Below are 13711 nucleotides of genomic sequence, written 5' to 3'. Positions count from 1 at the left end.
GGCGGGTAAACAAACTGGCCTGGCCCGCCAGGGGCTTACCCTGGGGGGCTGCGTGCCAAACGTTGCCAAACCCTGCGGTAGCACAGCGCACACTGTGTGTGCCTGTAGTGGGCTAGTCACCGGCTCCTGCTCTGAAGGGCTTGAAATCGGCCCTGGGAGAGGGCTCAGCGTGCCAGAGGGCTGCTGCTGCTAGGAGAGCAGCGAGCCTCGGCTGACTGGGGAAAGAGCCACAGAGGCGGCCATGCCCCAACCAGGCCACAGCTGGCCTGTATGAAAAGGCTGGGATCCAGGCGCTCAGAAAGGCTCTGTCCAGGCTTGTAGGGCGTAGGGCCTGGCTGTCTGCAGAAAGGGGAGTGGGAGTGAAGCCGGGCTGGGGAAAGGCCAGAGGAGCTCCAGGCTGGCAACTCCCCAGGCTGCAGGGCCTGGTCCTAGGCCCACAGAGGTAGTGGGTGGTAGAGGAAGGCAGCTGGTCCAAACCCCCCTGGCCTATGATGAGTGGCTTTTACACTGCAGCCTGCCCCAGGGAGTGGGGGCTTGATAGTGACTGGCAGTAGCGCAGACTGAGGCAAGGTGGAGATTGGAGGGTTGTGGGTTCCCCGGAGAGGGGAGACCCAGAGGCAGGGTGTGGGGGGTATTGCCAGGGGGCAGCACCCCAGATAAAAAGGCACCAGGGTCCGGGAGGGCCAGGGGGCCAGGGGACAGTGAGACACCGGCCGAAAGAGGGTGCTCCGTGCTGGAAAGAGCTAATTCCCGGACGACCAGCAGGAGGCGCCGCAGGGGTGAGTCGTAGTGCTGCTCCCGTGCCATCTTCTGTTTCCAGCTCACACCCCATATACTTGGGTGGGAAGCTAGGAGTTGGTGACCTACAGCCAGCTATGCTGGCTCTACGCTATATCTGCTAGTTCTCTGTGTGTTAGGGATTTGCACATGCTGGGGAATTCCTAGCTGCCTCTTAGGGCAGCTTTGTGGCTACTTTGCCCTGCTCCACTGCAACATAGGGCAGCAAAAAGGTGACTTTACAACTAACCCCACCCCTATTTATGCACCTACATGTGATTGTTAGGAGTCTAAGTTTAGGTACCCAGGTTTGGAAAATTCAGTCACCTGGCATAAAGTTGTCTGACAAATATGCCTTTAAACATCATTCCCCTTGTTTTTCAAATATCTATTTTAAACACCACAATGTTGATAGAGATTTAGGTGCCCTAATCAGCACCTCTGCAGGTGGCTATAATGGGTATTTAGGCATAACTGCAGATTTTAGTGCTTAACTTTAGTCACCCAAAGCCTTTGTATTTGTATTGCCCAATCCTATGAGTTGCTGAGTGTTCTCAAACTCCCACTGATGTTGTTGGGAGATAAGGATGCTCTGCCCTTCAAAGAAGGCACTCAGCAGATATAACTCATCCTCCCAAGTTAGCTACTGTGATCCTCCACCTCCATATAAAAAGGTCACTGAATGGTCAGGTTTCTAGTCTCCATCACCACCTCATTCTCCAGTTTACTGTCCCCCTGGGTTCAGGGCCTGTGAGGATTCCTCAGGCAGCAGTTAGCAGAGGAGGGCAAAAGGCAGAGGGAGTCTGGGATGTTATTGCTTACAGCTCTCAATGGGGAGACAATGTTCCTCTAACAGTTGGATATTGGAAGGAAATCAATAGAGACCCCTGTTGAATTGACACATTCTGCTCATTCAAAAGCGACAATATTAAGTAATATGGGTTCCCCTAATCTTGTAGTGTTTCCTGTTCTGGTGATTGCTTTCTATACCATATCTTGCAGCTTATTCCCTGTCCATGTCATCATATTATTGTTCCCTAGTATTCTCCTCTCTGTTTATGTGTAGTAAGGGGCACTGTACAAAAGACTGACGACTCTTCACATTTCTTTTTCAGGTGCTGGCCATGTATCTCACAAATAAGGTCAGATGTAAATAACCCAGCCCCAGACTTTGTATTCACTGTGCACACATTTCCTACGAAACTGTTTGAAGTATCTGCTTCAATTGCTCAGAGGCCTGATTTCTTCTTTCAGAGAAATTGGGGCTTCTTGCCTGTCCACTGTAACCATGATGTGCGGGCTTCTTCCCTTGCCCATTCTCCATGGAGATGGAAGAAGACCTCAGTGCCTCTCTGGGGTCTCTAACCACTCTTTCGGGATCCCCACAAAGCTAGATCTAATCTCTGTAGTTAGTGATCTGGGGACTGGTTCTTAATCATATTCTCTTCTTTGTTTTTCTGGGAATTCAGTGTTGCTGATGAATTCTGGCTTGTAAGCGGCACGGACTGTGTTTTGGTGAGTTAGCCTCCCTCCTGTCTAGCCTATTTCTGGGTCAGAAGGCTATCTGTGAACTGCGTCTGTTTACTTACAGACTTAGGATAGGTGCCTGTAATAGTGTGTGTGGGAAGGCATCTCTGCTTTTCTAAGCCAAGTCCCTGTTTGTATACTGCAAGACTTTATCAGAGAAGACCCATAGGATTCCCTAATTTCCCCCACTGCACTACAAGGGAATGACTGTCATTGGGTATCTCTGATAGGGTATGTCCTGCTGTGCTGACTGGTCTTGTGACTTCTCTGTATCAGGGACCAGCTCATTTTGTTAATAATTCACATTGGACTAGAGCTGGGTGAAGGCTGAAGGGTCAGTTCACTGTAGGGCTCACCAGTTAAACTCCACAGTTCAGAGAATCCTAGAAATGTAGGGCTGGAAGGGTCCTAGAAAGATCATCCCAGTCCAGCACTATACTTAGACCCTCCCTTACAGCTCTTTGTCTAATGGGTTCTTAAAAACCTCCAATGATGGTGTCATAAATATAAAGGGAAGGCTAACCACCTTTAAATCCCTCCTGGCTAGAGGAAAAAACCCTTTCACCTGTAAAGGGTTAAGAAGCTAAAGATAACCTCGCTGGCACCTGACCAAAATGACCAGTGAGGAGACAAGATACTTTCAAAGCTGGAGGGTGGGGCAGAAAACAAAGGGTTCTCTCGGTCTCTGTGTGGCCTTTGCCTGGACCAGAGCAAGAATGCAGGTCAGAACTCCTATAAAAAGTCAGTAAGCAATCTAGCTAGATGTGCATTAGATTCTGTTTTGTTTAAATGGCTGATAAAATAAGTTGTGCTGAATGGAATGTGTATTCCTGTTTTTGTGTCTTTTTGTAACTTCAGGTTTTGCCTAGAGGGATTCTCTATGTTTTGAATCTGATTACCCTGTAAGGTATTTACCATCCTGATTTTACAGAGGTGATTCTTTTATTTTTTTCTTCAATTAAAATTCTTCTTTTAAGAACCTGATTGGTTTTTCTTTGTTCTTAAGATCCAAGGGTTTGGGTCTGTGTTCACCTATGCAAATTGGTGAGGATTTTTATCAAGCCTTCCCCAGAAAAGGGGCTGTAGGGTTTGGGAGGATTTTGGGGGGAAAGACGTTTCCAAGCAGGCTCTTTCCCTGTTGTATATTTGTTAGACACTTGGTGGTTGAAGCAATAAGGTCCAGGGGCAAAAGGTAAAATAGTTTGTACCTTGGGGAAGTTTTAACCTAAGCTGGTGAAAATAAGCTTAGGGGGGGTTTCATGCAGGGCCCCACATCTGTACCCTAGAGTTCAGAGTGGGGAAGGAACCTTGACAGATGGGGATTCCACAACCTCCCTTTGAAGCCAGTTCCAGAGATGAACTATCTTTATAGTCAGAAAGTTTTTCCTAATATCTAACCTAAATCTCCCTTGCTGCAGATTAAGCTGATTCCTACTTCCAGTGCACATGGAGAACAGTTGATCGGGGTCCTCTTTAGAACAGTCCTTAGCCAAACCTCAAATATGTTAAGATAAAGAGGCATCTGGAGGAGGGAAAGCAGGTGACAGGGGTATGTGTGCAGCTTTCTTGGCTTGCCCAGGGCTCTGAGTCACCTTGTTACCCATCCGGCGAGAGGAAGATTTTCTCAGGGAGCTGATATCTAGTCAAGCATAACATCACCAGTCTGTTAGCCATCCTACCAATCTCCACAGGGCTCTGCCAGCCCTTGCTCTGCCGTGCACGGTAACAGTAGTTGCACCGCAGCCCCCAAGCCCCTCTGAAAGTGTCCCCCAGTAGCATCAGGTTACAGTCACAGGAATTACCACTCACACTCACAGAAATTACCAGGTTAGCTGTCCCCAAGGGAACAGAATCCAAACAGCGTGATTGGTACAGCTCAGGATCAGATCTTTGATAACCTCGCAGCACTGAGATATATGCAGAGTGGAATAATCCTAAAGTTATTATCAAAGGTTAAGAGTTAAGAGGGACTGAGTCAGGATAATGGAAACAGAACTGGTTACATACAAAATGAAAATCATAACATGCTTCTTAGTCTAAATTTAACATTAACAGGCTAAAATCAACTATTACAGCAGTTTTTCCACCTAAAGTAATCTCCCAGCATCATTAACCACCGTGCCTTGGATCCAACTTTCATGAGGAAGGAAAAAGGCTTTTTGCATGCTGTGACCCCAAAGTAACAGGCACATCTGGTAGGCTCATTGATTAGGGTTACTCTTCTGGGGAGGGAGGGATTCTGTAATTCTATTAATGTGCTGCTTTTGTCACTTGTGTGTTCATAGGGAGCTCTACTCCTTCCTTCTGCAAGTCCCCTCCCAGTGGAGCCACCCTGCAGGACCTCGGTTCCCCAGGGCTGGGTCCCTCCAGCCTAGAACTAGATGAACACGCACGCACGCACACACACACGCACTAGCAGAGCAAGTCTGAGTGGACCGGGTCCATCAGCCCTCTCCAGCTGATCCCCACATATGTCCCTGTACTCAATGGGCTGGGTGAAGCAGCACTTTCAGCTTCCCATCCCCCTTATGTGCCCCAAGTTTAACACATCCCCATCCCACTTTCACGTTACAATTGTACTGGTAGTAACCCACTTCATGAGCAAACCCCACAGTATTTTTGGGCGCTACCGGGACCTTTAGCTTCGGTAAAAGAAGGGTTGCTGCAGAGTAAATGGGGGAAGCGGAAAATACAGAGTAAAATTGGGAGGGAGAGAGAGAGAGGCAACCAGCTGAACCATAGAAGTTATTTATTGAATAATAGTGATAACTACACAAGGAGGGCTAAACAAACATAATGGTTACATTTGAAAGGTTAATACCTGAGGAAGAAAAGAAAACGGAGGGGCGAGGGGCGGGGGAATCTCACCCACTCCATGAGGCTTGAACTGGGCGGGGTTCCCGGTAATGGTGGTAGCTCAGGGTCCTGAGTGCTGGAGACAGGCAGAGCCCCCAGCACAATCAGTCAGGAGATGGAATCCCAGGGGAACTGATGCAGAGTTTGGGTCTATACATCAGAACCCTTACTTGGGCATAGGTAGGGGGTTTGTAGAGAAAATACAATAGTTCAAGGGAGAACACTAGATTTGTTTATGGGTAAACTGATGACTCAAGGGTTTTCTTCTTTGCCTTTGTTTCTGTCTTTCGTGAACAGCACATACCCTTCAATCCCTGTACTCCAGTCATGCCTGTTCCACCAGGTTTCTGTTATCCCTAGAGCGTCTGGTTTCACTTCCTGTATCAGTCGCTCTAGCTCCTCGGTTTTGTTACCCAGCCTCCTTGCATTGGTGTACAGGCATCTTAATGGCTGCTGCTTGGCTTCACCCACATTCCTCGCCCAATTGGGTACAGTCATTCTGCTTCCAGTATCGCCTTCCTGAATGGTATCGGCACTGTCCTTCCTCTAAATGTCCATTCTCCTACCCACTGCTGGTCCTTTCTCCATTGCTGTGTCTGTCCTTCTTGATTTTTTCCTTCCGGTCAATATTAGAATCAGGCATGGAGATTACGTGAGCATCTCCCAACCATCTCCTGTGAGTTCCTAGTTTAAAGCTCTTTTAACCAGTTGCACCAACTCCATCCCAAACGGCTATTTCCCTCCCTACTCAGGTTTCGGTCCATCCCATGAGAACAGTCCTCTGCTCGTGAATGCCTCCCAGCAGTCAAACATCCCAAAGCCCTCCTCCTAGCACCACTGCCTGAGCCCTCTATTGATCATCTCATCTTGTCTTGCCTTCACTCTCTCCTCTAGGGAGGGAAGAATCCCACTGAAGATCACCGGAGCCTCCATTTCCTTAAGTATCTTCCCTTGCCTGGCACAGTCTCCCTTGATGCGAGAATCTAGTGTCATTTGTTCCCACATGAGGGACAATCAGTGGATTCTTTCCTGCTCCCATTAGGATCCTCTTCAGCCTCATATCCACATCCTGAATCTTAGCTCCTGGCAGACAGCTCATCCTGTGCTCCGGATCAGCTCTGGTGACAGGCCTGTGTGTTCTTCTTAGTAGGGGAGTCCCCAGTCATGTTGACCTGCCTCCTCGTGGTGGTGGTGTGATTCTCAGGCCTAGCTCTTGAGCAGCTTTCTCCCCAAGAGGACAGAGCTCCTGCATCACCACAACTTGCCCCCACCCCGGCCTGCCCTTGCCTGGACAGCAGCACCCACAGCGTGGCCAGCTGAGGCATGGGGATGGGCTGTTCCCATCCCTCCCTGCAGGAAGTATCTGCACTTAATATTGTTCAGGGTGCCCTCGGGCAGCTTGGCCAGCTCTATGTCTCTCTCGGCATGGAGAGTGGTGTCTCGGGGCTGCCGGGTCAGGGCTTCCACCTAGAGAAGAACACACAGGCCACAGGAGAGACCAGGTAGGGGAGTCCTTTGCCCTCCCAGCCAAGGGCTGCCTGGCATCCGAGAGAGAGGCACCTGGAGAGGTACAGAACCCAGGCATCCTGGCTCTCTGTTTTAACCCACAAGCCCTCCCCGAGCTTGGAAGAGAACCCAGGAGTCCTGATGCCCAGTCCCACCCTCCTCACTCTAGCCAGGAGACTTATTGAAACATCCCTGAGGGTGAGATTTTATCTGTATTCAGTTCTATTACTGTATTAGAGATAGATTTGCGTGTTTTATTTTATTTTACTTGGTAATTCACTTTGTTCTGTCTGCTACGACTTGGAACCACGTAAATCCTACTTTCTGTATTTAATAAAATCACTTTTTACTTATTAATTAACCTGGAGTATGTATTAGTACGTGGGGGGGCAAACAGCTGTGCGTATCTCTCTATCCGTGTTATAGAGGGTGGACAATTTATGAGTTTACCTTGTATAAGCTTTATACAGGGTAAAATGGATTTATTTGGGGTTTGGACCCTGTTGGGAGTTGAGCATCTGAGTGTTAACGACAGGAACACTTCCTAACCTGTTTTCAATTGAGCCTACAGCGGTTAGGGGACGTGGTTCAGACCTGGGTCTGGGTTTGCAGCAGGCTAGTGGGTCTGGCTCCAACCGGGTAGGGCACTGAAGTCCCAAGCTGCCAGGGCAGGAAAGCAGGGGCAGAAGTAGTCTTGGCACATCAGTTGGCAACCCCAAGGGGGTTTCTGTGATCCAACCCGTCACACTGGCTCAGCCTAATTTCCTGCAGACAGGCAAGGCTGGCACCCAAGGACCACGTTTTGGGCCTACCCTGTGTAACTGTGTGGTCCTTGGGACCCATCACACTGAAGGGGTCACTCCCAAGGGACTGGTTCCAGGGGGAGAGGCATAGGCTAGACCCTGTAGCTCTGTGACAGGGAGGATGACTCACCAGAGAGAGGGGGAAGCCTTGGCATTTAACCTCCTGCAGCTGTGTGGGCACGTGTGTGCGCCGGGGCTGCACCAGCACCAGTGTCCAACCTCGCGGAGTCCACCCCGGAGCCAGGAATAGAGCATGGGGAGCCGGATCCCGCGGCCAAAGGCCAGGCAGGACTGGGAGCCTGTGGCCAAAGGTGGGGCTGGCAGAGGAGGGTGGGCGGGGGGCGGGCAGGAGCTGGTTCTGAGCTGGGAAGTGGCCCTGCATGGCACTGAAGAAGGCACAGCGAGTGACTGGGAGGCCGTGCTGCAGCCCACAGGGCGTATGGCATGATACCCCCACGTGTCACCTCTGCTGCCAAGGTTCCTCCAGGGCAGGCCACGGAGCCACACCGCCCCCTGAGGCCGAACTGCTGCGGTGCCGGCAGCACTCCGGCTTCACCCCCTGAGCTCTGCTCAGCGAGTCCAACGGAGAGATTCCTGGCAGAGTCCACTCCACAGGGACCGATGCACCAGAGACACTCACCCAGGCGGGTTGATTCGGCAGCTGGAACCCAGCATGGGAAGTGCTCGCTTCACCATGAGCCTTAAAGCACAGGCAGTTCCCGCCAGCCCAGAGCAACGCCATGCCAGCTGTCTCTGACTCCCTTCCTTGGGCCAAGCAGTGAGAGCTCCCAGCATATTCCAGAAGCGCACTCTTTTCCCCCCACCTCCCACCACCCAGTCCTTTGGTCTCAAGCCAGGGTCTCTGCTCAGCTTCCCTGCTGACAGGCGGTGGGGCACGGGTTGCCAGTTATCCATGTCCTGGTGACCGGGGTTTTCCACTGATATGGGTCGGCCTCAGCCAGTCCTGTCTAATGACCACTTCAGCCCCTTCAGACAGCGAGGACACACACACACCCCTCCCCCTCCCCCTCATGTCTCTCAGTCTGCCCTGAGAGCAAACAATCCTTTTCCCTCGCTGGGTAGCCATGCAAAATATAGGGGAAACCGAGGCAACGGGACTCCAAAATATTACCAAAAATTCCCATTTTGTCACACCTGCCCCTGTGGTGTAGGATCCCAAAGAGACAACAGAGCCCCAAGGACTGGGCTGTTCACAGTTAAGCCGAGGCAGGCTGGGTGTGGGCATGCAGCCTGGCTGGAGACCAAGGGAACAGATGGCTGCAGGGTGCTACTGGGAGCAGAGACTCCAAATAGGAGACCACGAGGATGGAGCTCAAAGGATCAGGACGTGGCACAGCCCTGGCTCCCACCACGACAAACTGTCCCATGCTCACCTGTCTCATGCTAACCTAAGGGTCCCCAACACCCTATTGCAGGGGATTAGTAACTACCCCCGCTCTGGAAAGGCCGCACAGTGTCACTGCAGGTACTAGCTTATGCAGCAATCCCTGACAGGGAAATGTCCCCAAACATGAGCTCACTGTGGGCAGCAGGGGCCGCTGGAGCCCAGAGGCCCAGGCTCAGAGGTGCTGAGGCTGTGTGGCTTGCCCTGCGGAGACAATGTGACCCCTGGGATCTGATGCATTACAGGGCTCACCCCAGGATGCTCTGCAAAGGCCGCAGCTCAGACCCCAGACCCTGTGAATCAGGAACAACCGGTCCCAGCACATAGAGCAGCACCACAAGCCAAGCACCTGACCTGACCAGGCTGCGACCGCATGGGCCACATCACAGGGAGGGGGGCTGCACTGCAGGGTGCCCGGGCTGTACAGTAGCTGGGTTGGCTGCTCCATCAGCGAGGCTGCCCCTGGCCAGGTCTTGGGAGAGGAGGGAGAACCCCCCACAGCCTGCCCTTCGGCGAGTGACTATTCCCGCCTGCCACACACCCCACCCCTGCTGGCAGAGGGACCAATGTGAGCGGGGCAAGGCAGCCACACACAGCACTAGAGGAACTGGAAGCCAGCAGGCTCCCCACAGCTCAAACCAGGGGGAAATTCTTTCCCAGTCCCTCCAGCAGTCCAAGAACAGTGTCTGACCCCATCAGCCCCTCCACCCACCTCCTGGGCAAGTACCAGAGCCTCCCATCCCACCAGGAGCTGTGCTGCCTTGGGCCCGGGACCGTGGGCTATGCCAGCGGGCCAGCACTTCCACTGCCCACGGGAGGGACCACGACACTGCTCCATATCCCCCAGGAACACAATCCCTCCAGGAGACACCACACCTGGCCCCACCTGCCAGGCATAACCCCCAGCCGCCCCTCCTCACCATGCTGGTCTGGAGCTGATTTTCCACAAAGACCTTAAGGTTGGGCAGCACAGCTGTGAGCGCTGCATCCTGTGTGGAGAGAGATGCAGACAGCGCCTCAGCGCCGGCAGGCAGGCTGATGCTGCCATCAAAGCCCATGGGCCCAGCCCTATGGCTGCTCCCCCCAACATCTGGGCATAAGGGTTTCTCTATAGCACCTTCCATCCCAACACGCCTTGCTGAGTGTGCAGTGTGTGCAGGGACCACTGGCCCACCACAGAAATGCAGCCACCACTGGAGTGAGGCTGACAGCTGTTCAAGGGGCACGTAACAGTGCAGAAGTAGAAAGGACCTTGAAGTGGAGGGCAAGACTCCAGCAATCCTGGGACACTGTGTCCTGGGCAGGCCCCAGGAGGCCACACCTTCCCAGACACATCCCAGAGGGCCGCTGGGCTCTGGAGAGGCTTCTGCCAAACCCAGGACCACATCTGGGAAGAAGGTTCCCATGGGAGATGGGGGATCCTCGGAGCTGGAACGTGACCTGGATGCTGGATTGAACATTCCCAAGTCAGAGGGGAGGGGCATCCTGCTGGGGCAAGTGCAGGTCCTGGGGAGGACTCTGACTGGGATTCCAGCCAAGGTGCCCTGCACTAGGGAAGTGTCCCCAGCCCCCAGGAAATGGTGCTGGTGGGGAGGGTCTCTTCAGGTCCTTGTCCAGTCAGTGGACAGCACCAGAAGGGGGAGCTCTCTGAACGTGGGTGGCCCGGGTAGCACGATGGGTTGAGAGGCTGGGAACTCGTTCGCTCCAGCGACTGCCAGGCTGCGGAGGACAAACTGCCAGGGGCCCCAGCAAGGAACTAGACAGCACCTACCTCCTGCTCATCCTGGGGCTCGGACTCACTCTGCCCCATGTCTGCTCCCGGCCCTGGTCCCAGGCCTGTCCCAGAAAGGTGCCTGAGAACAAGCAGAGACCTTTATGCTGTGCCCTTTGGGGGAAGCCAGGGTCCACCATGCCCAGCTCCCATGACCCCCCAGCACCACAGATCTCCTTCCTCACCCTCCCAATAGTGTCCCTCCCTCACCGAGGGCCCCATTCCCCCCACCCCACCTCCCCAAGACAGCACCCTCCCAGCCAGCCTGTTACCTCCTGGCTGGGAGCACAGGTCACTGGGCAACATGGGGCTGGCCCTTCCCTCACTGATCCTCACCCTACTGCCCTTGACCTGAACTGCAGACACACCTGGGGAGCAGCTGGTCCTGTGGGGCTTCCCACCAGTGCTAGTCCCACTGTTTGGGGCAGGAGTGTTGCTGCTTGACGTCTGCCAAGGAGAAAGGTCTCAGGCAGAGTCCAGACCCTGCCCACTCACCTCCTGAGCCAGGGGTGTCCCTGCCCCATTCCAGGGCAGATGGGCCCTCTGCACCTGCCCTCCAAGTCACCACCTTGTCTATCACCAGACACAGACCGGAGATGCTTTGCCCAAGAACACAGGCACCATGACTCAGACCCCAAGCCCCTGCCAGCCGTGCAGCGTGCGGGGTGTGGAGGAGAGAGTCCCAGTTCGCACTGTGGAAGTGGGCAATTTCCAGCTCAGGACAGGGCTGGGCACTGGGGGTCAGGCCTGTACTGAGACGCAGGGGCTGCCTCCCAGCATGGGCAGACGGGTACACAGGAGTTCGGCTGCTTCCAACAGCAGCATGGCCACGGCAGCCGGTTGACTCCCAGCTGAGTATGTTCCCTGGGGGTGAGCGGGATTGTACTCTGGGGGCCACCCGCACACTGGGGCCACACGGCTATTGTTCACGCGCCAGCTTGCGTAAAACTGTGCCTCTCTCCACCTGGCTAGGGAGCAACCTCCTAGCTGCTGTGCAGATAGACCGGGGTGACCAGCCTGAGACGGAGCCAGAATTTACCAAGGTGCCTTGCCAAAGAGCCACAGTAACACGTCAGCAGCCCCCCGTCAGCCCCCCCCCACCGCCCCCCGTGTCTCCCAGCCGCCAGCAGCACCGCCAACCAGCGCCGAACTCTCCATCCCTCTGCCTCCCCCCGCCGCCATCCGCTGTTCTGTGGCGTGCCGAAGGCTCGCGGGGGAGGGGGGAGGAGGAGCAAGGGCGCGGCAGACTCCGGGGAGGGGGGGGCCTTGGGGGAAGGAGTGGAGTGGGGCTGGGGGCTGGGGCTGGGGCAGAGCCCGGAGTTGAGCAGTGAGCACCCTGTAGCACACTGGGAAGTTGGCGCCAGTAGCTCCAGCCCTGGAGTTGGCGTCGATACAACGAGCCGCATATTAACCTCTGAAGAGCCGCACGTGGCTCTGGAGCCGCAGGGTGGCCGCCCCGAGACAGACCGTAGGCAGGGAGAGGCCAGTTAAGGCCACCCAGGCCGTGTGTTGCCTGGGGCAGATGAGGAAGGATGTCCAAGAGGGGTGCCAGCCCCTAGAGAGGAGGGGGTGATAAGACAGACTCACTCATTCCCTCCAAGAGGGACAACCCCCCGCACCCCCCAATCCCTCGTTAGTAACGTTCTCCCCCACACTGTGTTGGCTTCCATCAGAGCAGCACTAGCCAGTGCTGCCCCTGCAACCTCTCCTGCCAGTGCTGCCCTGCCCCAGCCCCCCGTGCGGGCGCCGACCCTGGGCTGAAATGGCTCCAGCAGGACATTCTCGCTGCACACCAGGAACTCGCTTGCTGCAGCCTGGACACACGGGCAGGGCAGGCAAAGCGGCGATACACAGGGGCAGCTTAACCTTCGCCGGCCAAGGCCGAGCTCTGTGGTCTCAGGGGAAGGGGATGCCGACAGAGCCCTGGCCGGCCAGGGAACACATGGGAGAGGCTGTTGGAGGGCCAGGGCCAGCACCAGTCCCCTAGGGAGGGCTGTTCACCTCCTCTCTCCACTGTGGAATATCAGAGCTAACTTTGATTCCATTGGGAGTCTCGTTACAGGCTGTGGAGCTCACTTTGGGCTCATGGTGCACCAGCCCTGAGGCTCCCCTACTAGAAGCTGAAATCATGAAAGAGCTAAATTTACTAAGAGCTGCAATCCCTGAGCGCTGTGTTAAGTAGTGGGGGAGCCTGAAGATCTAGTGTGGAGCAGTTTGCGGGACGGCGGGAGCGCCCTGTGGACAGGCTGGTGGAGCAGTTCATAGGACGGCGGGAGCTCCTGGTGGGACGCGGGGCGGTCTGTGGGACGGCGGGAGCTGCTGGTGGGCTGCGGAGCGGAGCAGTTTGTGGTGCAGCGAGCGGAGCGGAGTGAAGGCCCATGGAGCTGTGGGGCGGTCAGCTTCAGATCACGTAAGGTGCCTTTTGCCCCCGCCCCCATCTCCACCCAGGTTGGGAGGTAAAGCTCTGCAGATCAATTTTTGAACTCTGGGGCTGCCCTGACCAGGGACAGAGACTTTTGGGCCATTGGACTTTCGGGACTTTGGGTGATTTGGGGTTGCTGGACTCAAGAACCAAAGGGAAAGGACATGCCCCAATTTGCTTGGGGTGGGGTTTTTGCTCATGGGTTGTGTTATGAATCCTGCTGGTGGTGTTTCCCCAACATAATGCCACATTGTTTCTCTCTGTTATTAAAAGGCTTTTTGCTACACTCAGACTCTGTGCTTGCGAGAGGGGAAGTATTGCCTCTTGGAGGTGCCCAGCGGGGGTGGTATATATTTGTCCCAGGTCACTGAGTGGGGGCTCGAGCCCGTTTGCATTCTGTTATTGGAATGGATCCCCTAGATATTGAACCCGGCCCTTGTTGCTGCCAACTCTGACGGGCAGAAGGGTTACACAGACTTAAAAGTGGCAATTCTTCAACAAAAAAAATCGTCAAAAACAGACTTGAACGAGAAACTGCAGAACTGGAAGTAATTTGCAAACTGGACACTATCAAATTAGGCCTGAATAAAGACTGGGAGTGGCTGGGTCACTACAAAAAGTAAAAACAATAAGAAGTCCTTGTG

The sequence above is a fragment of the Lepidochelys olivacea genome (assembly GCF_965140295.1).
Source record: "Lepidochelys olivacea isolate rLepOli2 genome assembly, chromosome: 20".
In the NCBI taxonomy this organism is placed as follows: domain Eukaryota; kingdom Metazoa; phylum Chordata; order Testudines; family Cheloniidae; genus Lepidochelys; species Lepidochelys olivacea.
Note: the sequence above shows the minus strand (reverse complement) of the source record.